Source organism: Xenopus laevis, chromosome 3S (assembly GCF_017654675.1).
Source record: "Xenopus laevis strain J_2021 chromosome 3S, Xenopus_laevis_v10.1, whole genome shotgun sequence".
NCBI classification, from domain to species: domain Eukaryota; kingdom Metazoa; phylum Chordata; class Amphibia; order Anura; family Pipidae; genus Xenopus; species Xenopus laevis.
In genome coordinates this window covers 115,080,740-115,105,715 of record NC_054376.1, presented here as the reverse complement: position 1 = coordinate 115,105,715, position 24,976 = coordinate 115,080,740, and the positions used below count along the sequence as shown (strand labels likewise).

The 24,976-nt window shown below is 35.1% G+C and overlaps 1 protein-coding gene across 3 annotated transcripts in view; it reads right to left on the bottom strand.

Annotated features, from left to right (window-relative positions):
• Window positions 1–24,976, bottom strand: part of kcnip2.S (Kv channel interacting protein 2 S homeolog) — a 110,075-nt gene that overhangs the window by 63,231 nt on the left and 21,868 nt on the right. The window lies entirely within an intron of this gene.

The window sequence follows — 24,976 nt, the reverse complement described above, 5'->3', positions numbered from 1 at the left end:
TTGAGTTTTTCCTTACACGCACATCACAAAATGTAAGCATTTCTAACTAATCCATAAACAGTCTCCTTTGTACTTGCATGTTTAAATCCCTTTCCCTGCTTCAAACCATCCCTATTTAAAGCTATGATCCCTTCTCTTTTGTTATTTCTCTGTTTCCCAGTGGCGGAACTACCGGGGGAGCAGGGGGTGCGAGCAGGCCAGGGCCCGCACCCCCTCAGGGCCCCCCCGGCAGTACGCGAAGTCCGCGCTCCGCTGCGCTGCGCATATCCCGGACAGTTTCCGGGTGTACGGAGGGGGACGGGGGCCCGGATGCACGTCCTGCGCCAGGGCCCGCCCCCCTCTAGTTACGCTTCTGCTGTTTCCCTTCAGCCATCTTTTTTTTCATTCATCCCTTACATTTTATTATTAGGCTTTGTTTCATGGCATGCTGAAATGGACCACTATATTTGGCACAACTTTTTATTGAGATGTTCTCCTACCATTAATAAAAATGTAAATGTGAAAAAAAAGCCAAGAATTCCAATACAACAGTAACAAGCAGTTAAATAAACCTCATATGTGTTTTACGTTCCCTTTTAGAGTGTAAAATGATGGCATATACCGCAGAACCATATATTTAAGTATTTAGGATGAAGCTGAAATTAGTCATTTTAGTTTTTTTATAAAAGAAGAATAAAATATATATAAACAGTATACAGCATATAGTTAAAGCTTACTTGCATTTTAAGTGCTTCATTTAAATTTAAGACACCAGCTATGATTTCTTCATCTGTTTCTAAAGAAACGATCACAGAATTCACTGACAGTTTTTGGATCTGACACCTTATGTTTTAATTTGAGCCATTGCCAAGGGCTTGAGACAATAATAAGAAGTGAAACTGAAGCTTATTCATATTTTTTTTTCATGTTGTCAAGTCTTTTAAAACATGCTGTCATACGCACTGAATATTTCTTCAGCTAAATATAACCCCATGTTTAAAAACATTACTATTTGGAATGTACACTTATTAAAGAGATATCCCAAAGGGAGGAAGCACACCAATGCCTTCTGCAATGCCTTTACATTATTTATTCAACAGAATGTGGCACAAGCTTTCAGGGATCAACCCCTTCCTCAGGTGCATCAAACCTTTATTTATGTATTACTTGCTGTTCATGTATTATTTCCCATTCCTCTTGTACTTTTCTATCCCATATATACTGCTTGTGAATGATATATTTTTAAGAGTTTGCACACAAAATCCAAACTTTCATTTATCTTACAATGTTAATTTAAAGGCTATTTCTTCTATCTCACCAGCACAACTGTGCATTACTATAAAATTAAATTAAAATAGGCTTCATTTACTGGACAGAATGATATTGCCAAAGCATGTTCTTTACAGGGTAGAGCCCATTCATGAATATTTTAAGCATGTAAGTATTGATATGTATTTGGTAGGGTGTATATTTCCCAAGAGGATTTGGGATATTAGGGAGTGTTTTGGATTATATGAGTTACTATTTTTTTTTTTTTATGGCTCATTTAATTTTATGCAAATTCGTTTTAGTATGTGTTTTTTTCATCCAGGTGAGTCCTTTTTTAAATTGCCTTTGCTCATTCAAGGTGAAATGTGGGATTTGTGTTGGAGTCTTAGAACATGAGCTCCTCCAGGGGTGGGTTTTATCTTCTACTTTGCATTTTCACATGCTGGTACAGTTGACTCTCCTCTTTATCTGTGTTGTCCACGTTCTGTTTCCAAGCACTAGTCTATCTCTGAATTTTGGTTGTTTACTTTTATCAGATATTGTGGTTATCCATGGAGTAATACATTTGCAGATTCTGTGTGGCTTGATTTCCTCTTTCAGAATATTACATATTTTTTCCTATAATTTTCCAATGATTAGGTCAATCAGAGGCTGTGCAGGGTTTATATGAATATTTTTCTTCTATGATACTGACAGAAGACAATTGATTGCATAGAGTATATTTGGTTGAAGTAAGTAGCAGTAACTCGAATTGTAATCTGTGTAATAACACAAAAAGGAATTATTATTAGTGAGTCTATTTCACATAGGTGCTATAGAGAATGGGGGGAACTTGAAGGTAAGTCATCAACAGTCTTTGCTTTAAACAACTGTCTGTAGACTGTAAAAAACACAGCAGAGGAGAAACGGAGCTGCAGTAGCAGGTGAGACATAGATAGTTTTAGTTTAAGCACATACAGTTAGTAGGTATTAAATTACTGTCTCTTACTTTGTCTTCCAGTAAACAACACTTGCAGACCAGTGAAGGTTAACAGCAGACTGGATGTTATTTACAGACACAGAGGCAGCATGGAGACTGATTGAATCAGTTATCAATGTGTCAAGAGCAGACCAGGTAATGCTCAAGAAATAGTCCAGAAGCACATCAAAGAAGGGGCAGATACTTAAAGCCAAGAACAATGGTCAGAACACAGTCAGGAAACACTGGACCCTTGAGGTCAGTGGAGCTGAAGTCAATGACCAAGCAAGGTACTTGAGAAGTGATCAGTCCAGAAAGAAAGGAAGGTTTGGAAATAGACTCTGGAATGAAACATATCAAAGCTGGACTGGATTGCTGACAGTAGAGGAGGGACTGGAAACATGCTGTAGACCACACCCAACCAAGGCCAGACCTGATTCCTTACAATATATGAATGTGAAGGTATATCTGTGCATGTATGTGTTTTTGTTTGTCAAATGTTGGTCAGTAATGCTGGGAGATACATCTTGATTCACAGTTGTCTATTTTCAACTCAAATAACTATGTCACTGTGATTTCTCATAATGTAATGTATCCATTGTTTTTTACTGGTGGCACATCTCTGCATGTTTAACAACTCACTAAAGTTGATCTGATACTTGTAAGGTTTTTGGACTACCATATGGTTTGAGATATATATATATATATATATATATATATATATATATATATATATATATATATATATATTGCCTATATGAAATTCTAAAAGTTTACATAAAGTATTTCTTATTTTATATATTTGGTGGGATTTCTTAATACGTGTGTCATTAATTGTCCTTAGCCAGGGCATAGGAAGAAGGGTTGTAGGAAAAGGCAATGGACCTTTGGTGGAACTGGACCTATGAGAACAATAATATTGTTGGTAATGGTAAAAGAAATGGAGCCTGTTTTCTGCTGATAACTGTTAATGCTGATTATGCCTATAAACCCTTTTACCTATGTGCCAGTTCAGAGTAATTGCATTAAATCCCTTTTGGTAGTATGACTAAAGTTATACCAGATCAGTAAAAGCAATAAAACTATGTACCTACAGTTCCAAAAATACTGAATGATTTTTTTTCTATTGTGGGATTTTTGTTCTGAAATTGTATTACTGGAGACTTACAGCAGCTCAAACCAGGTTTACATATGGTGTCAGTCTGGGCAGTGGAGTATAAATTGTAATACATATTTTGAATGATTAAGGGGGAAATTCACTAAGATTCGTAGTTGCGCCAGGCGCAACTTCGCCGCACTTCACTGCACTTCGCCAGGCGTAGTTTCGCCAGCGCTCCGCAAATTCACTAAAATCCAAACTTGCGCACAGGGCTAGCGTAAGGTTGCGAAGTTGCACTAGCGTTGATTCGCTAAGCGAAGCGAAGTTACACTATCGATGGTTAATTTGCATACGGCGCCAAATTCAAATTTCAATGGAGGAATACGTAGAATTACTACAAATACCTGGGAAACCTTCAAAACATCAAATAAAATTTTTATTTTGCCCTACACATGTGCCCACTGTATAGTTAAGTTGCCATAAGTTAGGAAATGTAGGGGGGAAGGAGGGGAGCCCCAAAAAAAATTTTGATCTTTTTCAGCCTATCACCCATAATATAGAAAAAACGCCAGCGTTTTTTGGGACTTAGAAAAAATTTGAACTTTTTTTGAAGCAATCCCTATCTACTCTATTGCACTTCGCCTGGTCTGAGGTGGCGAAGGAAGTCTAGCGTAAAAGGTAGCGTTCAGCACACTGCGCGCGTTAGTGAATTTGTGTAGTTATGTCCGTAGCGAAAATTTGCCAGGGGTAAGGGTGCGAAGTAACACTAGCGAAGTTACGCCAGCGTTCGTTAGTGAATTTGCAAAGTAACGAAAATGCCCAATGCTAGCGAATTGACGCTAGCGTTAGGCACTTCGTGAATTTGCCCCTAAGTGTTCATCAAGGCTGTGGACACAATAAACTTTTCACTTTGAATTTATCTGCCTGGAGGAGGATTGCAACTGGGCCTCTTTCACAGTGTGGTGAGTTATCAATTTCTACTTACAAGCCCTAGACTACAGTTTTATTTTGGGTTTTTTTTGTAGCCTACAAAAGATTAGACAGAATGTTGGTGGCAAACAATGTCTAGAGCTGTCTATTATCCACATCCCCAACTACTTAATTTAAGAAGCTCATGATTGTATAATACATATATATTGTTTAAAATGTATTTTAATAAATGGTGCTTAGTGAGGTGATCAGTAATAATTGGTGCTTAATTTTGTAGTTTCTGTCACATACAGTAAGTAATATATACACTCTAGGGATTTTAGAAGTCAACTATCAATTCTATGACCTGTATAAAAGCACTCAAATTGCAGCCTCTTGCCTTGATATGGCCATGGAACCCCTCAGTGTCTTCCAAAGTTTTAATGTCTTCCACTTTAAAATAGGCTGTACATTTTCATACATTTCTGTATGACTATCATTCATAATGTTCTGCCCATATCCATAATGCAGATATTTTGAATTTATCAACCTTCAGTCTAATTTGCCATTTAGCTTCTAGGCCCCCTAACTGTAGGAATTGATTCCCAAAATATCTTGCATGGAGCCTTTGTTTTTCACAGTTTTGAAGCATTAGCTAACAGAGAAACAGGACTTACTATTGCAAACTCAAGGCCATTTGTGGACATGTCAAAAAGCACTGAACCAAAAACAGTCCCCTGGGGCACTGCTACAAATAGTATGTTGAAGGCCAATGTTCCTTAATTTAATCGTCAACCTTCTGTTTGGTACTTTATCAAATGCTTTAGCAAGTAAATCACATCTATTGAAAATGCAAGGTCTAGATTTGTGAGCACATTCTCTTAGAAGGCTACTAGATTTATATTCACTCTGTGCTATTCAAATCAGATGGCTAAAGTCACAAAAAGAGAACATTTGTCCCTGACTTTTTATGTCAGAATATTGGGCAAGTCTAGTCTCCCTGTAATGAATCATGCATACGGGCTTAGACAAGTGTATTTTTTTGGGCCAATTCTGGAGGCTTGGTGTGCCTTGTGTGTATTACTTTGTATATATATTGTAAAATCTTTAGTTGTTTGACTGATGATAATGGATACATGGACTTGGGATACTTTAAGTTGTTTCTTCTGCAGCTCATTGTTGCAGCACATATGTTCCATCTATATTTTACTCCTGTTGGTTTAAACAATATTTTTTAAAAATTTGGCACATTCATCAAAGCTCATAACTGTGTCAGTTCATGAAAATGCTCTGAGCAGGCTGATGCCATTGTGTTGAGTGCTGAGCACCACTGAGAGTACAGTATCACCTGTCATAATCAGATTATTATAATAATTGGAGCACCCCCCCAATTATAAATACACCAAAGGTTTTATTTAAGGTAATTTCTGTATCTGTCAGTATAACTTCACTTCTGGCATTCCAAGTTACCCACACTATAAACTGAAATATATGAACTGGAATATATTATTATACTATAGGTAAAGAGTGGTGAGGATTATACATGCATGACCTGTTGTTGCCTATAATTAATTTTTGGCCATGTGCACAAAATGTATATCTTATTCTCACTTTTAGAAGAGAATACTCTATGCGCGCACTGCGGGTGTTGATCAAAATTTTTGCTCCATCACATGAGTTCATGGCTTTGAGAGAACATTGGCCTGACCAACAGATCAGAATTGCCCATTTCTACCAATGCAGTAGTTTCTCTGCAGGTCAGTTTATCGTCTTTCAGAAGAAGGTGGTTGGAAAAAGGGTTTTTAATATTAACTTATGTTTATATGACTCTGACATACTCCACAGTGCTTTACAGAGATTTCGCACCATTCACATTAGTCCCTGTCCCAGTCGAGTTTGTAGTCTAAATCCATAGACACTTCCACAAATACTATGAACAATTTTACAAGAGCCAATTAAACTGATTGTATGTTTTATTTATGAAGAATGTGGTATGGTGTGAAGTGCTAAAAACAGGTGCAAAGTGCAATGTTTTTGCGCATAGACACTGTTTTTTTGTGCTTCAGCATGGAGCCTTAAGACCAGTGCATTCCTCATGAATACAGTGCATGCAGCAGTGCTGTATTCATCATGAGATGGCTTGACATTGGTACATGGTGTACCCTTCTAAATCACACACAAAATAGGGAGCACCTGTTTTAATTGAATTGAAGTGTCTTCATTTTCCTAGATTTTGTTTTGAAGCCCTATTCGCATTGAGAACAAATTGCAAACATGTTTCCCTTAGCGACAAATATTACATTCCCTGAAACATGTCCTAAGAACTGATGCCATTTCTCAAGGGTTAAATTATGGGCTGTTTACATTTGGTGTGTTAGAACCTGCATCAACATGAAAATAGGGGAAGATATAAATGTAGGCATTGTGGGATATTTTTAGAGGGTTTTCTTGAAGTGCCTGTTTAAGCTCCTTGATCAGAAGACGCAGCACTGTACATTTTATTTTTGAGGGTCTGATGGTATTGAACGATATAAAATAGATGTGCTACAAAAAGCAGTTTATTGGAGTGGAACATACTATGAAAGGTTAAAGTGACGCGCTTGGAGGGTGGAAGAGGATAGCCTTACCTTGTTTTGAAAACACACGCTTACAGTTAGTGGAAATCTGGCCTAGAAGGGAACTCTAGATGTAAGACTGTATCATAGTATCTTCAGTGTGAGTGGCAATATGTAGGTGATGTTAGTCATACGCTTTGTAGATAGTGCTCCCTTCTGTTGTTCTTGAGAAAAGCACACAAACATCAGCATGCCTTGATATTTTTAAAACTTTGCACTGCAAAAATATGTGGTTTGTTGTTGCAAATCCTTCACTAACCATTATTGACTTTATTGACTGCTGAATTCCCTTAACTGCTCTATACAGCTGCTTTTAATATTGATCACTGCCTATTGACATCTGCTTATTCATTTCACTGGATTTTTTTTATAGAACTAAATGACCTCTTTAGTATTTTGGTGAAATTATGACCATTAATGGCTGATTTTATTGGACAATTTTGAATATGTATTTTTTAGAAGCACTGTTGGTTTTTTTAGGTGTTAATTGTATTTTAATATATATAGAAACATTGGCCAGCCATAGGGTCAATGCATTGTTTGCAATAAAAGAGCATTGAATAATACACTCTATGCTACTTTTTATGAGATAATAGTTTCTGGTTCTAAGTGATTAAAGGGGTAGCCTTAAATTGGCTATTGGACAAAGAATCAGTCAGGAAAACATCAAAAAACCTAGTTACCTAGTTATATTAATGCATACAATACTCCTTTATCTGTAAATTAATTATTTTGGGTTCATTTTGTTAAGGGAAATTTTATATTGCAGATTTGTTACTGAGCATTTGTTACTTGTATCTGACACTGGGAGGCCATTAAATCTAAATGTTTGTAAGTTTAGAGTTTTTGTTCTAAACTCACAATTTAAATAAAACATCCACCTCTTAGGGGCAGATGTATCAAGGGTCAAATTTCGAGGGGTTAAATCCCGCAAAATTCGACTGGAGAATAGAATCGAATAGGGAATTCAGGTGAATTTACTCGCTGGCGAATTGTCAAATGGGCAAATATTCGCCCGGCGAATAGTCAAGGCAATCGAATATTCGATCGAAGTATTTTCATTAAATCGAATGATTGATCGAATGCCTTTTTATTCGATCAAAAACTTAGAAAAAAAGCCTATGGGACTTTCCCATAGGCTTTTAAAGCAATTCGGTAGGTTTAATCTGGCGAAGTAGGCAGTCCAATGATTTTTAAAAGAGACAGTACTTTGACTATCGAATGGGCGAATAGTCGCAGCGTTTTTTCGCACAATCTATTTGAATCATTCTACTCAGGCGAATTTACGCCAATTCGATAGTCGAGGAGCACAAAAAACTCCTCGAAATTCAAGTTTTTTTTCATTCACCCGAGCTTAGTGAATGTGCCCCTTAGGGTCATAGTAATATGCAACTTTAATAATATTTGAAAGGCATCACTTTATGCAAATAGGAAATGAGAAATAGCATCTAGTTGTAAAGGGCATATTACACTATCACTTTTAGGCAGCAGACAATACATTTTGCCTGCTGATCAATTGCTATGAATGACTAAGGCTTGTCAGAATTGTTCCGTCTACTTTGTTCCATCTCTGTGCCTAAACCCTTGGTTTTATGATGATCACCCACTGTTCCATCTGTCTGGAACTCAAAGTCAGTCATATCTACATAGGTGGTGCCAAAATATCCCACAAGACACCAAAAGTACATTGGTAAACAGGACATCTAAATAGCTCTGTTTTTTGAAGGTGTTAGACTACAGTTGAGGAAATCTTTGACTTGGGTCCCACTATGGTAATGCATTACACACACAAATATATATAATTTGAAGTATTTAATGCAGTTTTTTACCATTTATGGGCAGATTTATCAAAGGTCAAATTTCAAATGTAGGTGAATTTTTTTTTACTCTAATAAATACGAATATACTCTCAACTCGAATGGGAGGTTATTTAAGAAAAAATTTGAAAGTCTAATATTCGATCTAATAGTCCTGACCCGAAAATTCGAATCGAATGCAAAATTAATTTGAATTGTTTTCCCTCTGAAAAAAACTTGAATGTCAGGAAGGCAATTAACATATTCAAATGGTTCAACGAACCTCTGCCATTTAGGGATGTAGCGAACGTCGGAAAAAAAGTTCGCGAACATATTCGCGAACTTGCGCAAAAATGCGAGCGGTTCGCGAACGGTTCGCGAACCCCATAGACTTCAATGGGAAGGCGAACTTTAACATCTAGAAAAGACATTTCTAGCCAGAAAAATGATTTTAAAGTTGTTTAAAGGGTGCAACGACCTGGACAGTGGCATGCCAGAGGGGGATCAAGGGCAAAAATGTATCTGAAAAATCTGCCTGTGTGTGCTTGGAAGAGATAGTGTAGGGGGAGAGCTGTTAGTGATTTCAGGGACAGATGATAGTAAGTTTGCTGGCTAGTAATCTGCTTGATACTGCTCTGTATTGGAGGGACAGAAGTCTGCAGGGATTTGAGGGACATTTTAGCTTAGGTAGCTTTGCTGGCTAGTAATCTACTGTTCTCTTTAAACAACTGCCATACGTTGACCTTGTAGGCATTGTTTGCCCAGTTTTTTTGGACGCAGCCACTGAAGCACAGTTGCCATAAAAAATATGCCATATAAATGCTGAAAATAGTAATTTTTCGCCATACGTTGACCTTGTAGACATTGTTTGCCCAGTTTTTTTGGTTGCAGCCACTGAAGCACAGTTGCCAGAAAAAATATGCCATATAAATGCTGAAAATAGTCATTTTTTGCCATACGTTGACCTTGTAGGCATTGTTTGCCCAGTTTTTTTGGTCGCAGCCACTGAAGCACAGTTGCCAGAAAAAATATGCCATATAAATGCTGAAAATAGTAATTTTTTGCCATATACGTTGAGTCAATGGCGGGTTGAAGAAAACAGTGTGCAAATAATGCCTACAGGGCAAATAATGCCTAAAAGGTCAACTTATACACTACTACAGCGGTAGTAAAATAAAAAAAGTAAAATAAAAAAAAATGAATATTAAAAAAAAAAAATTAAAGTTGGTGCTGCTGAACTACTAGGAGCAGCAGATTAGCACACCAGTCCCACTCCCCAACACTGCTAGACTAATAGCACTGGGCTCTTATAGTAGTAGTAGTAGTAGTAGTAAAACAACAAAAAAATAAATAAAAGCAGTCCTTACAAGGACTACTGTTATTGCAGCAGTCAGCAGATGAGATCAGAAGCAGGACAGCTGCCCACTGCAGCTACATACAGAGCACTGCAGTAGAAGGTAGATTACTAGCCAGCAAAGCTACCTAAGCTTAAATGTCCCTCAAACCCCTGCAGACTTCTGTCCCTCCAATAACAGAGCAGTATCAAAACGATTACTAGCCAGCAAACTTTCAACTGTCCCTGAAATCACTAACAGGCAGCAGCTCTCTCCCTACACTATCTCTTCAGCACACACAGGCAGAGTGAAAAAACGCTGCAGGGCTTCGGTTTTTATAGGGAAGGGGAGTGGTCCAGGGGAGAGCTTCCTGATTGGCTGCCATGTACCTGCTGGTCTGGGGTGAGAGGGCAAAAAAAAGCGCCAACAATGGCGAACCCAAAATGGCGAACGTCGCGCGACGTTCGCGAACTTCCGGCGAGCGCGAACACCCGATGTTCGCGCGAACAAGTTCGCCGGCGAACAGTTCGCGACATCTCTACTGCCATTGACTTGTAAATGAACTCGGCAGGTTTTAGGTGGCGAATATTCGAATTAGAATCGTTTCCATGGTCGAGCTGTGATAAATCTCACAATCAAATTTACATTCGAATTGAGGGATTAAAATTCGAATGTGTGAATTTTGACACCAAAAAAAAATCAAAAATTCGAATTCAAGTTTACTATTTGACCCCTAATAAATCTGCCCCTTAGTGTTGTTGATGAATGTTCTTATCCACTGATCCCTTCTTTGTTTGTATGTATACAAAGAGTGCTTGTACCCAACAGATTTAAATTAATATAGTGTTCCTTATCTTTTTTTCCTCTACCAGCCACAGACCTATAGGAGTATGTTTTTGTTTCTACTGAGGCACAAGACACATAAGCACAAAAACATGTTCGCAAAGACACTTGCGAACATTATCGACTATGTCTGCGCAATTTTTGACTGATTAAAGGCCTCAACAACTTGCTGGCAACGTTTGCAACCAAATTGCTTTTGCAAATGTTCACAGTGATTGTAATAAAATTTCACAATCCAAAATTTTTTTTGGCAACAAAATATTTAACAAAACTGCAGACCAGGTGTTAATGGTTCTCAAAGCACAATTAAGTTTCGCAATGCAATAAAAGCCTAACGAAGAATATTACATTGCAACAGGCAAATTTTTATTTTCAAAGTTTTCTTACATTTCCACTGTACAGTTTGTCTGGATTGTATATCAATTTTGGAATCAGTGCACAATAGCAGAAACTGGGAGTTTAATATAAGTATTTATACCTAGGTTTCAGAAAGATTTTAGTGTTTTATTTAACTTAAATTTGCAAGATCATCCTCATCACACTGTTAAAGGACAAGAAAGTGTAAATATTATGGGTGGTATCTAGTAGCTCACACTCTTGCAATCCAATTTGCTGAATTTTTTTCAGGAGAGAAGACTTTATAACATATAGGGGGTTATTTATCAAAATCCAAATGTATCTCATTATGTTCTGAAATATACTCAGACCAAATTTGAACTGGTTATTTCCCCCTAATTTAGCAATACATTATCCCTTAAAATTCCAGTTCAGGAAAAAAACTCGTATGAAAATACAAATGTTACAAGTTTATCGCATTTTCTGTCTGAAAAATCTGATTTTTTTGGATTTTCGTCTGAAAATCACAAAATCTTTGGATTATTGCACGAATGCCAGCGCAGATCAGGATACCTTCGGGACTTCTCCCATTGACTTATATACAACCTTGACAGGTCTGAAATGCCGGATTTTCGGATTCTGACTTTTTCCATCCTTGGGCTATAATGAATCTTGAAAAATGCAAGGTTTTTTTTCACTGAAAATTTGGATTTTATAGTCAAAAAAAAAAGTTTTAAAGTTTTTGGTATTCGGACATTAATAAATAACCCCTATAGTATTCATCAACTTAGATTGCACTTCAGTACAAGATACCTTCCCATTTCATTTATATTTTGTTTGTCCTTTATGATGCCAAGTCTTAATCAACATAAATATTTTTATTATAAAAAAATTTAAAGCAATTGATTGAAGGATTTTTATTTGACAAAAAAAACCTTAGAAAAGTGATGGGGAAGGTCCCCATAGCATTGGACTTTAATTTTGGTTCGAAGTATGAAGTTCATTCGATTCGATCGAATTGAATTTGACCAATTCGATGGTTGAAGTACCCAAAAGATTACTTCGAAATTCGAATATTTTATAACTATTCACTCAAGCTTAGTAAATCTGCCCCTCAGTGTTTTTGTGCCCAAAAAATACTCCCAATTTAACCAAATTTGAAATTATGTGCTATGCAAAATTGTTCTTTTTGTCAGATGCCATTATTTTCTTATTTTTTTCCATTATACCTTAATTGCTGCATCAATCACTTAAAAAAACAATTTTACATAATTTATTTTGTATTCTGGTTATAAAATATGAAGCAAACATGGTATATAAAGAGGATAAATAGAGGTAAGAGATAGTTACTATGGAAACCTGTAATCAACCATTTAATGTGTGTGATAACCATTTGCATGAGATCAAAATAATGACATTTAATTAGAAAAAAAAAGTCTTTATTAGAAACACAAATGAAGGCATCTTATTTGCATACTTATGTAAGTGTTGACAAATTTAGAATAAGTATGCATTAATAGTGATTTGCTTTGTCAACTCTTTGGCACCAGAAGTTGAAGTGTAATATTAATTTGCTATTTATTTGCAAATGTTGGTCTCCTGATGATGGTATACTCAACATGCTAATATCATGTAGTATGCCATGTTATATCCTAGACCAAACATACAACATAAATATATAAATACATTCAATGGCAAAGAAAATTAGTGGTTAAGGTTGCTTAATCTTGCTCTCAGCTGTAAAATATTAAGTGTCGCACATTCTTCATACCATAAACAATTATGATTGATCATTTCAGTGTTTGTTTTTTTTCATTTATTTAATAAGATATTTTAATACAGCCTATACTATTCTTACATGATGGTAGAAAATTGTAACAGTAAGGTAAAAGTTTGGATAGCTATTCTTTTTCCATTTCAAGTTAGTTATCATTTTAGTTTACAAAACATTTGTTTCTGTCAGTGCCGATAAGTATTATTAAGACAGGATTGTAAGTACACTAAACATTTTTCACCTGTGCCAAGTTCATTTGGACACACTAAATTGGTAAATCGGTTTACTTAGAAATAACTAGTGATGACCAATTCAGGCATGGAAATAAGGCAAATTATGCCATAAGCTGATTTTTTTGCAAAAAATATTTCTCTGCAACAAAAAAGTCGCCGAGACAAAATTGTCGCCAAGACAAAAAAGTCACCATAAGCAAAAAAAACCATTGACTTTAAAGTGGACCTGTCACCCACACACAAAAATCTGTATTATAAAAGTCCTTTTCAAATTAAACATGAAATCCAATTTCTATTTTTTATTAAAGCATTCATAGCTGTTATAAGCTCATTTAAAAATCTCAGCTGTCAATCAAATATTGTCTGCCACTCCTCTATGCCCGGGGCAGACAATTACTTTCACTTTCCAATCAGCACTTCTTAGATGCTCTCCCCACATTCCCCCAGTTCTCTTTACCATTTAATTGTGTAGCCAGGGCATGGGGATGGACATCAGGTCCCCCATTCTGGTGCACAAACAAGATTCTGAGATGATACAAGGCTTGTCTTAATAACAGTGTGCACAAAATGGCTGCTGCCTGCTTGCTATAATTTTGAAATCCCAGACTGAAGGAAGCAAGATTAAAATAATTTATATAGTTTAACTAAAGTTCATTTTGCTTAACTAATGTGATAAAATAGGATTTTGAATAATTTTTTGGGGTGACGGGTCCCCTTTAATGCATTTGAACAAAAAAAGTCACAGAGACAAAAAAATCGCCAAGACAAAAAAGTAGCCAAAAGAAAAATGCCTATTGACTTTAATGCATTTGGAGTGAGAAAAAATTGTCACTCGCATAAAAATTTATCATCAATTTAAATCTGGACTAACAAGATCCTCAATATGGAGGCTGCTTGGGACAGCTTTGAAGGCATGTATTTTTACTGCCATACTTTTGTTTGCCTGGGCTCATACAATTAAGGCATTATGGAAAGGTCCCTAAGTTCTGATTACATATCCCATACCGAAATTTTTCCTCAATACAAAAATACAAAACAAAATGTATTTTACCCTTTGTTTCCGGGTTTCAAAACCAGAGCTTAGAAATGCAGAAGAGGCTTGACCAGTACTGGGCAATTATAATCCCCACCATCTTTATCTTTGGCCATTGTGTTGTTTCTCCCAGTTCCCCAGGCATGATAATAATAATAATAATTATAAATAACTATGGTGAGTTTTCTTCAAATGGCAGAAGTTCAAAGGAAAAAACTCCCAGTGTCATTTCAAGCAGATATGTACCTGTGTTTTCATAGCATGTCTTTCCAGTTTAGAAACTTGTACAGCTGCCTGAGTTGATCTCACTAGATTCAATCCTTTTATCATCCTTGCAATATCTTCTTATCCTCTTTGCTTCTTCTTACATTTATACCAGCTCTGCAAAGCATTTCTAATTATCTTGCAGTGTTACATTTTCTGTATTCTTTTTTTTTTTAACAATTAACCACATTTTTTCCAGCTGTTAATTTAAAACTTGTTTATGCATACTGAGAATTTTAAATTAGGATGAGTCACTATATAAAAAAAACTTGGCGAGGGGAAAAGTTTCTTCCACCATGACATAAACAGCATAAACCATGTGTATATCTAATCTATCTATCTATCTATCTATCTATTATCTATCTATCTATCTATCTATCTATCTATCTATCTATCTATCTATCTATCTATCTATCTATCTATCTATCTCTCTGTCTGTCGCCAAGTTTCTTCCACCATCACATAAACAGCATAAACCATGTGTATATCTAATCTATCTATCTATCTATCTGTCTGTCTGTCTGTCTGTCTGTCTGTCTGTCTGTCTGTCTATCTGTCTGTCTGTCTATCGATCTATATATCTGTCTATCATCTATCTATCTATCTATCTATCTATCTATCTATCTATCTGTCTGTCTGTCTGTCTGTCTGTCTGTCTGTCTGTCTGTCTGTCTGTCTGTCTGTCTGTCTGTCTCTATCTATCATCTATCTATCTATCTATCTATCTATCTATCTATCTATCTATCTATCTATCTATCTATCTATCTATCTATCTATCTATCTATCTATCTATCTATCTGTCTGTCTATCTATCATCTGTAGGGAATTAGTGCAAACCCCTTGTAAGGGCAGAAGCAGAGAGCCTGTGTCTGTGTGCTGTAAGTGGTTACCTAGCAACCAGCTGTTCAGTGATCTCAGTGCAACAGGAAGTGACACAGCAGCTAGTGAGTGGCTGGCAGGAAGAGGAAGTCACAGAGACTGGCAAAAGAAGAGAGCCTGGCATAGAGAACCGCATGGTGAACAGAGAAGGAAGCAAGAGAGCTGCCGGTGGGCCCAGAGAGCTGAGAGGCTTGAGGGTTGTTCTTAGTGAAGATTTGGGAATAATTTAAAGGACAATACCCCCTCCTTTTTTATATGAGTTTATTCAGTTAGGATTATGTAGAAACAGTGCATAAATACTATCTAAACTTCCAAAAAGAAATATAAATGTGTTTTTTTTTAAATAGACATACCGGAATCCACAGGTGGAAGCCCAAACCCATTTCATTATTATTATAATTATTATTATTAATAATAATAATAGTAAGATATAATTGTATAGTACCAGCATATTCCACAGCTCTGTACAACAAATGTGTTTATACACTGAACAGAAGTACATACAAAGCTTAGGATCACAGTGTAATGCAACACCTCCCACACCATGTTACATTGAGAAGCAGAGGCATAACTACAGAGGAAGCAGACCCAGCGGCTGCAGGGGGGCCCGGGAGGTATAGAGGGCCCAAAGAGGCCCTAATTACTGAGCAATTTTAACATATAAACAGGTCAACCTCTGAATATGTGGGGGGCCCTAAAATTAATTCACTGTGGGGCCCAGTATCATCTAGTTACGCCACTGTTGAGAAGGAATGGATTTTGGGACTTGAAATTCCTCTGCTTTCCATAATGGGTCCTGTACTGAATTTCCAGAAAACAGGTCCCTGAATCCATCACTTCACAATGGAACAAGGTGAGTGAGGGGCTGCATTTTACTGTGAGCCTATGGTGTAATGAGGCAACTCTTCTTTCTTTTCCTTCAAAATGAAATATTTTAAATTTCATACTGGTTTATTTGCCATATTGGTAATCATCCGGGTGAATAATAAAAACATAGATAATGTAACTTAGTAGAGTTTGCTGTTCTAACAATATATCTCAGGAATAACCTCCATTACACAGAGGAGCTGCACAATATGTAAAAGTGCAGCCCTTCTTTAACTATACAAATAAAGTTAAAATTGCATTAACAGATTGAGAAATCAAAGTAACTATCATTGCTTAAAGGCACTTTATCATGTGCCAGTCTAAGGCTTTTAGCCACTAGTGTTCAGTGACCTTATTGTTTGCTTTTCTTCCTCAATCTGTATAACTGACTGCTGAATCACAGCTTCCTTGAAGCTGTGCTATTAATATTTTAGTTTGTTATTACTAATTTATTTGCTAGTAATTAGTAGCTCTATTCTCAGAAGTCCCATTTCCCATTAGTGTGTGGGATAAGAACAAGTTATTACCCCTCACCAGGAATACAAAGACTAGGCTCTTTGTTAACATCAAAGCTGTCAAGGGGACACCGTAAATTGAATATTAGAGACTTGCATGAAATATGAACCATGTAAAATCATTGTACTAGAGTCTTGCTTGGCCATCCCAAACCCTTTTCTTACTTGCTCAATGAATATTTTTTTCATTCTACAGCCTTGAAAGAAAGCGGTGACAAGTAGGACATGGAATCTGGGATTTTAGCTGGTTGCTGCTACAACAACTTTGCTACTCTTTAGCAGAAACTAAGAAACTGAGAAATTACTTTCCTTCGCAGCATAAGAGCTTTAAGAGGTCATATTCCATCAAAGTCATGCTCAATTCCTGACACTTTTTAGGGCTACCATATTAACAGAAAAGCTAAGGGTTATATTGTATGCTTCAACATTAGATTTCCAAATTCAACAAAAAATGTTGCATTTGGAGCATTTGAGTCATTTAATACGTTTTAGAGGTAGATTTATCAAGAGTCGAATTGAAAATTCGAATTTGAGTTTATTTTAGTGTAATTCAACTAGAGAGTAAATTCGATTCGAGTTTAAAAAAATGTTAAATTCGAAATTTATTATGTACTGTCCCGTTAAGAATTTGAATAAGACTATTGACTATAGACTAAAATCTAAATCTAAAATTTTTAGAACTATTTAGAAGTATAAAAAACCAAATTTTTTGAGATTTGTGGAAAAAAAACAAAATTGAATTGTTAGTAATAGGCCCACTAGATTACTGGCAGTATATGCTCTTGCAAAATGAATTACATTGGTTCTTGACTATATATATATTGAATATAACTATATTTTACTGAGAACTTTTTTGTTGAGCAGGAACTCATTCTGGAGGCCTAATTTGAACCCCATAGAGCTACTTCACCTCGAACCCTGTGTTGGACTGAAAATATTGGTGTGCAGAAGGTTATGTCTGTGGGGTTGAGGAAGAAATTTAGGGGGGAGCAAGGTGCAAAGTGCAAAAGAATTCTTATTGTCACAAATGTTTTTGTTGTCCATGAAATTTCCATACAAAAAAAATGTTTTTAAGATGGAGAAAGCATTCTTAAAAGTTATACTTTAATAAAACAAATTAAATTCAATAAAGATACTCCCTGTATGGGACCTCTAGAGAAGTGATACCCCTAAATAGGATAATATATGAAATGGCTAATCTAGTAAATTTACAGGTATGGGATCCATTATCTGGAAACCTGTTATCCAGAAAGTTCTGAAATGTGGAATGAACACCTCCCATAGACTCCATTATAATCAAATAATCCAAATGTTAAAAAAGGATTCCCTTTTTCTCTTTAATAATAAAACAGTAGCCTGTACATGATCAAAAGCAAAATCCTTTTTGGAAGGGTTTATTTAATGTTTACATGATTTTTATAGTAGAATTAAGGTATGAAGATCCAAATTACAGAAAGATCTGTTATCTGGAAAACCCCAGGTCCCGAGCATTCTGGATAACAGGTCCCATACCTGTACTATAATGTGCTTTATACATAATAAAAAAGGGAATGAATTCAATTTCCCAAACTCATTGAAAAAGATGGGTAGAATGTGATTTCACTGTGTTTGATTTATTTTCTCACGTCTTTGAACAATAAGGAGCATATTTATCAAAGGTTGAATTTCGAATTTGAAAATTCAAAAAGACCAACCGAAATATATATATATATTTTTTTTGGCCGAATAGGTCAGTTTTCAATCGGAAAGGTCCGTATTCAGCCGAATTTGAATCGTACGAATCAAAATGGCGCATTCGATCCAATTCAAGTTTTTCCCCAAAATTTTTCAAAGTCCACCAATTGACTCCAAATAGGTTCTAAGAGGTCCCCCATAGGCTAAAACAGCAATTCGTCAGGTTTTAGATGGCGAATGGTTGAAGTCGAATTTTTGAAGAGACAGTACATAATATAAATTTCGATATTCGAATTTTCGCATTTTTTTCAAATTCGATCGGATTTGTACTATTCCCTAGTTGAGGAACAAAAAATAGCTCGAAATTCGAATTTTTTTAATTCGAAAATTCACCTCGACCTTTGATAAATCTGCCCCTAACAGTTCTTGAAAGTTGAGTTTTTTTCAAATAAAAAAGCACACACTGGGGGCTGATTTACTAAGCTCGAGTGAATAGTTCGAATCCAAAAATATTTGAATTTCGAGTAATTTTTTGGGTACTTCGACCATCTAATTGGTCAAATTTCGAAGTAAAAATCGTTCGACCATTCGACCATTCGATAATCAAAGTACTGTCTCTTTAAAAAATCCTTTGACTCAATACTTCGCCAAATAAAAGCTACGGAATTGAATGTTAACCTATTGTAGACGTTCCACTTTTTATGATCGAATAAAAATCATTCAATCGATCGCTTAAAATCATTTGAATTGTTCAATTAATAGGATTTTATTTGATCGTTCGATTGAACAATTTGCGCTAAATTTTACTTAGAGGGTTTTTTAACCCTCGAAATTGGACCCTTGATAAATCTGCCCCTGGATGTTTTTTAATTCAAATTGGAAAAATACTCCAAAATTAGATTTTTGATAAATCTGCCTCTCTGTTCTATACAAAGTGAATGAATGAATACATATCTTAATTACCAAATCCTAAAAAGCATCTTAATTAACTGGAAATCTATATTAATGCATACATGAATTTATCAATAAATGCCCTTCAATAAATGCATTTTTCATTATTTATTATCGTTTACTTTGGTTTATTTAATGCTTAACTGTTGTTTGCTGTATGTATATAGTTAGTTATGATTGCATTGCACGCGTATTGAAAGGTATTTGTTGATAAATTTGGAGCATGCATTCATAGAGATTTCCATAGAGATTTGGTAATGCAATATGTACAGTACACAGGGAAGCAGGTTTATAAACAATGTCATTAATTTATTTTCTATTTTTAAAAATTGGAAAATTAAAATCTCTAATTAAATAAAGCTTGCATTTTGCTATTACAACTCCCACTGACTTCTACATTAACTTGCCAGCTTTTAGATGGCAAATTTTTATACTTACGGTTTTTGCACTTAATACATCTCAAAAATGTATGTTTTAGAATTCTCTATTTTTGAAGGAAAAATAAAAAACAATTTAAATTTTGCTTATAACTTGACTTTGAATGCTGCCTTATGATACTAGTACTAGATAGGCCATTCCATATATTTTTCTGTTTAGAAGAACATTTTTTCTCTATAGGTCACATACATGGAGTTAGTTTTGTTTTTATTGTATTTCATTCGTTTTGATAACTTTTTAGACAGCCTATCATCCATTTTATTTCATGAGAGAGTATAGCAATATTAGACATTTGTAGCAGCAAAACCTTTGGGGGTTATTTATTAAAGTCCGATTTTTTTGTGTTCGGAGTTTTAAAGAGGAAAACTCAAATTTTTCTTGATTTATTAAACCATGAGGCTGCTAAAACTCTGAATAAAAAAGTACTCCATCTCAAACCTGCCGTGATCATGTAGAATTCAATGGCAGATGTCACATTTACAATTGCAAGATATCATGATCTGCGTTGGGTTTCATACAATAATCTGATTAATTTGTGGTTTTCAAATAATAATCCGAAAAAATCATACGATTATGATTTTTTTTCACGATTTTTTGGAGTCTTTTCCCCGCACCAGATTTTTTCCAGTTAATTTATTGATAAATACTGTAAACATGTACATGGGAGCTTGGTAGAAGTGGTTTTAATAAAATAAGGAGAAATTTTCAGATTTTAGTAAATAACCCCCTTTGTGTAATATGCCCATACTGGTATATATTGTTTGAAGTGATAGTGATTGAGCTCTGAGCTCTTATTTTTGGTTTTAAAGGGATATTTTACTGATGAAGCCTATATTGTATGCCTCATACTATATATTTTATAATTTTTAAATAATTCTTTTACTCACACCACAAAGATGAAAAATATTTTATGGCACCCACCTAAGTGTACTTTATTTTTATTATTGGCACATATTGACAAAACTCAGGACAAACAGCCAACAAAAAAAATCTATGTAAAGCTAGTAATTTCCTATTTTTATATTTTGTGCTCTATTTGTGAATGGCTCCTTGTCATCACTTGTTTGTTTCTGTTCTGCAGGAGGTAATCCGTTTTTATGTTGTTTCAAATGAAATAAAAGAATCCCACTAAAAAAATAACATAATCAGAGCAGAGGCACAGAGGTCATTGTGTAAACAATCTTCTTTATCTCTAGAGCACAATCCTCTTTATCCCCACAGAAACACATCTCTGTGTAAATCTGTGAAACTGCAAAGACTTTCTCATATCTAGCGCTAGGTAGGATATAAAAGCACAAATGGTTTTACTACAGGACAATATATCCGTGATACCACTGGCTATTAACAAAATGAAATATATGTGATAAGATTTAAAATGAGCGAGGCCACCATCCGTGATACATCTAAAATGAATATAATGGAAAAAAAAGAACTGTTAATTTGTGATTCTGCCTATAAAAATAAGACAGTTCACATGTGTTTTGTACACAAAACATTACTCCTCTAAATATCTGTCTGAATCCGTATAGCCTGTGCTATTGTAAAACACAGGGGTTATTTACTAAACTCCGAGTGTAAAAATCACTAAAAAATGTGTGATTTTTTTTTAATGAAATCAGACTTTTAAAAAAATCACGAATTTATCAGAATTTATTAAACCCAGAGGATGGAAAAGTCTGAATCAGAAAATCCGGCATCTCAGACCTGTCCAGGTTGAATATAAGTCAATGGGAGAAGTCCCAATGATATATTTGATGTGCGCAGGACTTCGCGCAATACCCCGACGTTTTCAGAGTTTTCGGGTGAAAAATCTGGAAAAATCGTGAAAATCTGATGAAAAATCTGAAAAAAAATGTGAAAATCTGATTTTTTTTTCCAGCAAAGCAAATTTTTGGGAAAATTTAATAATAAATAAGCGCAAAAAAAAAAACAAAACCCTAGCAGTAGCAGAGTTTGGAGCAGAAAATATTGAGATAAATTCGGACTGGGATAAATAACCCCCCATGTGGAATAACATGATCTATGGAGTATGCTGTTCTGCAGCTTTCAATTGCAGCATGTCTATGGAGCTACATTTATTAGTGTCCAAACTTGCACATTGGAATACTACCCTTCTCAGCTATGGAGCTACTTTTCACAAAATGGCTTTATGAATCACCAAGATATTCTAATTTTAACTGGATTATACCATTATACCATTTTATTATGATTTGGAGGTGACTTTTGTATGTTTTTGCTACAAATTAAATTGCATTTTTTATTGCAAATTGAACAATATTTCCATAATTGTTCTCTATACTTTGCCAGCAATCCATTAGTCACCATTAGACAGAACTTTTTTTTTTGTTTAAGTTGAAATTTCATTTGTATGCGTTTGTCAGCTGTCAACTGATATAGTCAAGTCTCCATTTCCTTCTGTGTCTTTCTTGGCATTACATAGCATTATTTTGAGAGCTGTTGTTACTTTGTCTGTGCCTTTTGTATCACAACATGTTGTACAATGAAAAGTTAGACTCCAGATTTCTTTTAGAATGTACGCTGTAGTGACCAGGCGCCTCTTTGCCTCCTGCATATATCTGTAATTTTATATTTGACATATATATTTTTTTAGTATACCTTACTATCATACATAGTGATGGGCGAATTTATTCGGAAGGTGCGAATTCTCAGCGAATGTGTGTCTCCACAATAAAGATCTGCTGTGAATTTTGATTAAGTCCTAAGTTTTGTGCGGAAGGCCGAAGGCCGAGTGCTTTTATACAGGTCATTGAACTCCAAGGTAACTTCTAATATCCTCATATTTTGCAACTGGGGGTCCTTTATTTATTATAATATACAAGTTTCAGTGAGTCATGTGACAGAAATGACATCAGAACTCACCGTTTATAACTGATGACATCAGAACTCACCGTTTATAAGGATATAATTTACAAGATATTCATGGCTTTTGTGTATTATGTAATTATAATATATTAGTCTCTGTATTATCTGGAATGTTGGGACCTGGAGTTTCCTGGATAAGTGGTTCGCCATACCATAATTGTACTAAAGATCATTTAAACATTAAATCAACCTGATAGGATTGTTTGTTTTTTTGTTTTAAAAAAAAAAATAATTAGAATTTAGACTCTATATACTCTATGGGCCTTCCTATAATTCAGAGTTTCTGTATAAGAGTTTTGCTACTTAGAGCCCTACTGTATATCCCAATTGAATTAAAATTTCACAGCAATTGAGACATTTTCAGAAATCTAATGTAGGAGTTAAGCTCCTAAACACATCTAACAAATCTAATGTAGGAGCCAATGTTCCTAAACATAACATGTTCAACAATGTCTAGAATTTGATGCAAATGAATGGCAAAAATCAGATAATAATGAAGAGGTAAACCAAATGCAAGTTTAAAACACCATTTTAAGCATGCTATGTATCCAAAATAAACATCACGTGCAAATGAAATGTAATTGTAAACTTAATTGTAATTTCATAATATTCTAAAAATAGAATTTTGTGATTTCGTTTTTTTTTTCTTATTGGGACTTTATTTCTTGTTGCTATCTGAAAAAAGTAAAAAGACAGTAAGTTGTACGTGAATATCCTTTTTAAATCCCTTATTATTATTGTGCCCAAATATAACTGTTCACGAACCACTGATTTTGATGCCCTCAGCATTTTCAAGACATGTTTACTATATATTAGCATAATACTAAAAGAGTCAGATTGATAGAAACTGAAGGGGAAACAGTATGTTAAAAACAAACACTACATTTTCCATCCAGTCTTTGCTGAAGTCATACTGAAGGGGGCTAGAATTATTTTCAGTATGCAAGTGCATATTTTTAATATAGTATATTTAGAGTGGTATTTACCAAAACTTGACATTTTCCCATTCTTTTCATAAAACAAACTCCCATCCACCAATTTATTAATTTGCTAATAATTCAGCTAAAATTGTATCACATCAATTCATGCAACTTTTGTGAACTGATGAGCAACAAACTGGAATTATTCATATTTTAGAGTAAAAACAAGCATCAAACACCAGAAAACACGAAAATCATGAAGTCAAAAAACATCTTCAAATGGTTAAAGGGACCTCTGGCATTGACTTTAACACAAATTGGACAGGTTTTAGTTGGAGTATTTTCAGATTTAGATTTTTGCTGCTTTGGGGTATAATAAATCTGTAAAATGTCAAGGTTTTTTTTGCTCTAAAAATTCATGTTTTTTCTCTAAACAAACTCGACATTTAGGGGCACATTTATTATGGTTCGAATATCGAGGGTTAATCAACCCTCGATATTCGATCATCTAAGTAAAATCCTTCGACTTCGAATATAAAGTCGAAGGATTTACCGCATTTCGTTCGATTGAAGGAACACTTAATTAATTTAATTAACAATTAAATCCTTTGAATTGAACGATTCAAAGGATTTTAATCCATTGATTGAACGAATTTCCTTCGATCAGAAATTACTTAGAAAGGAAGGTCCCGATAGGCTAACATTGGTGCTCGGTAGGTGGCGAAGTAGGTAGCCGAAGTTTTTTTTAAAGAGACAGTACTTCGACTATCGAATGGTCGAATAGTCGAACGATTTTTAGTTTGAATCGTTCGATTCGAAGTCATAGTCGAAGGTCGAAGTAGCCAATTCGATGGTCGAAGTAGCCAAAAAAACCTTCGAAATTCGAAGTATTTTTCATTCTTATCCTTCACTCGAGCTAAGTAAATGTGCCCCTTAATAAATAGACTCCTTAAAGTTCTGTACAAATAAAATACATGCAATTTCTAAATCTTTGTAAAATTATTTAATCCGCAAAATTTTGTAAAAAGTTATGCAAAGAAATGTCATATTCAGAAGCTGTTTATGTCCCCCTTATAATCCAGAAATAATGCATTTAAAAGAACTAGTTACAATATAAAGGTACCTATTTTTAAGCCTTTAACTTAAGCCATGTCATGCCTGGCAATAACAAATTAATGTTATTTTTGCATTTTTCATGCAAATGCTGTCTTTTATACTTGAATTTTATGTGGAGCATTGTGGTTAGTAAACCAATATATGGCAGACTTATTGCCATACTGTGTGTTGAATTTGTGTCTTTTTTTTAACGCTGCTTGATTTAAAGGCCCCTTTAAAGGATAACTAAAGCCACCCAATCACCTTCTCCACTGGCCCCCTGCCCGCTTCCTCTTCCTTTCTTTCTGGTGT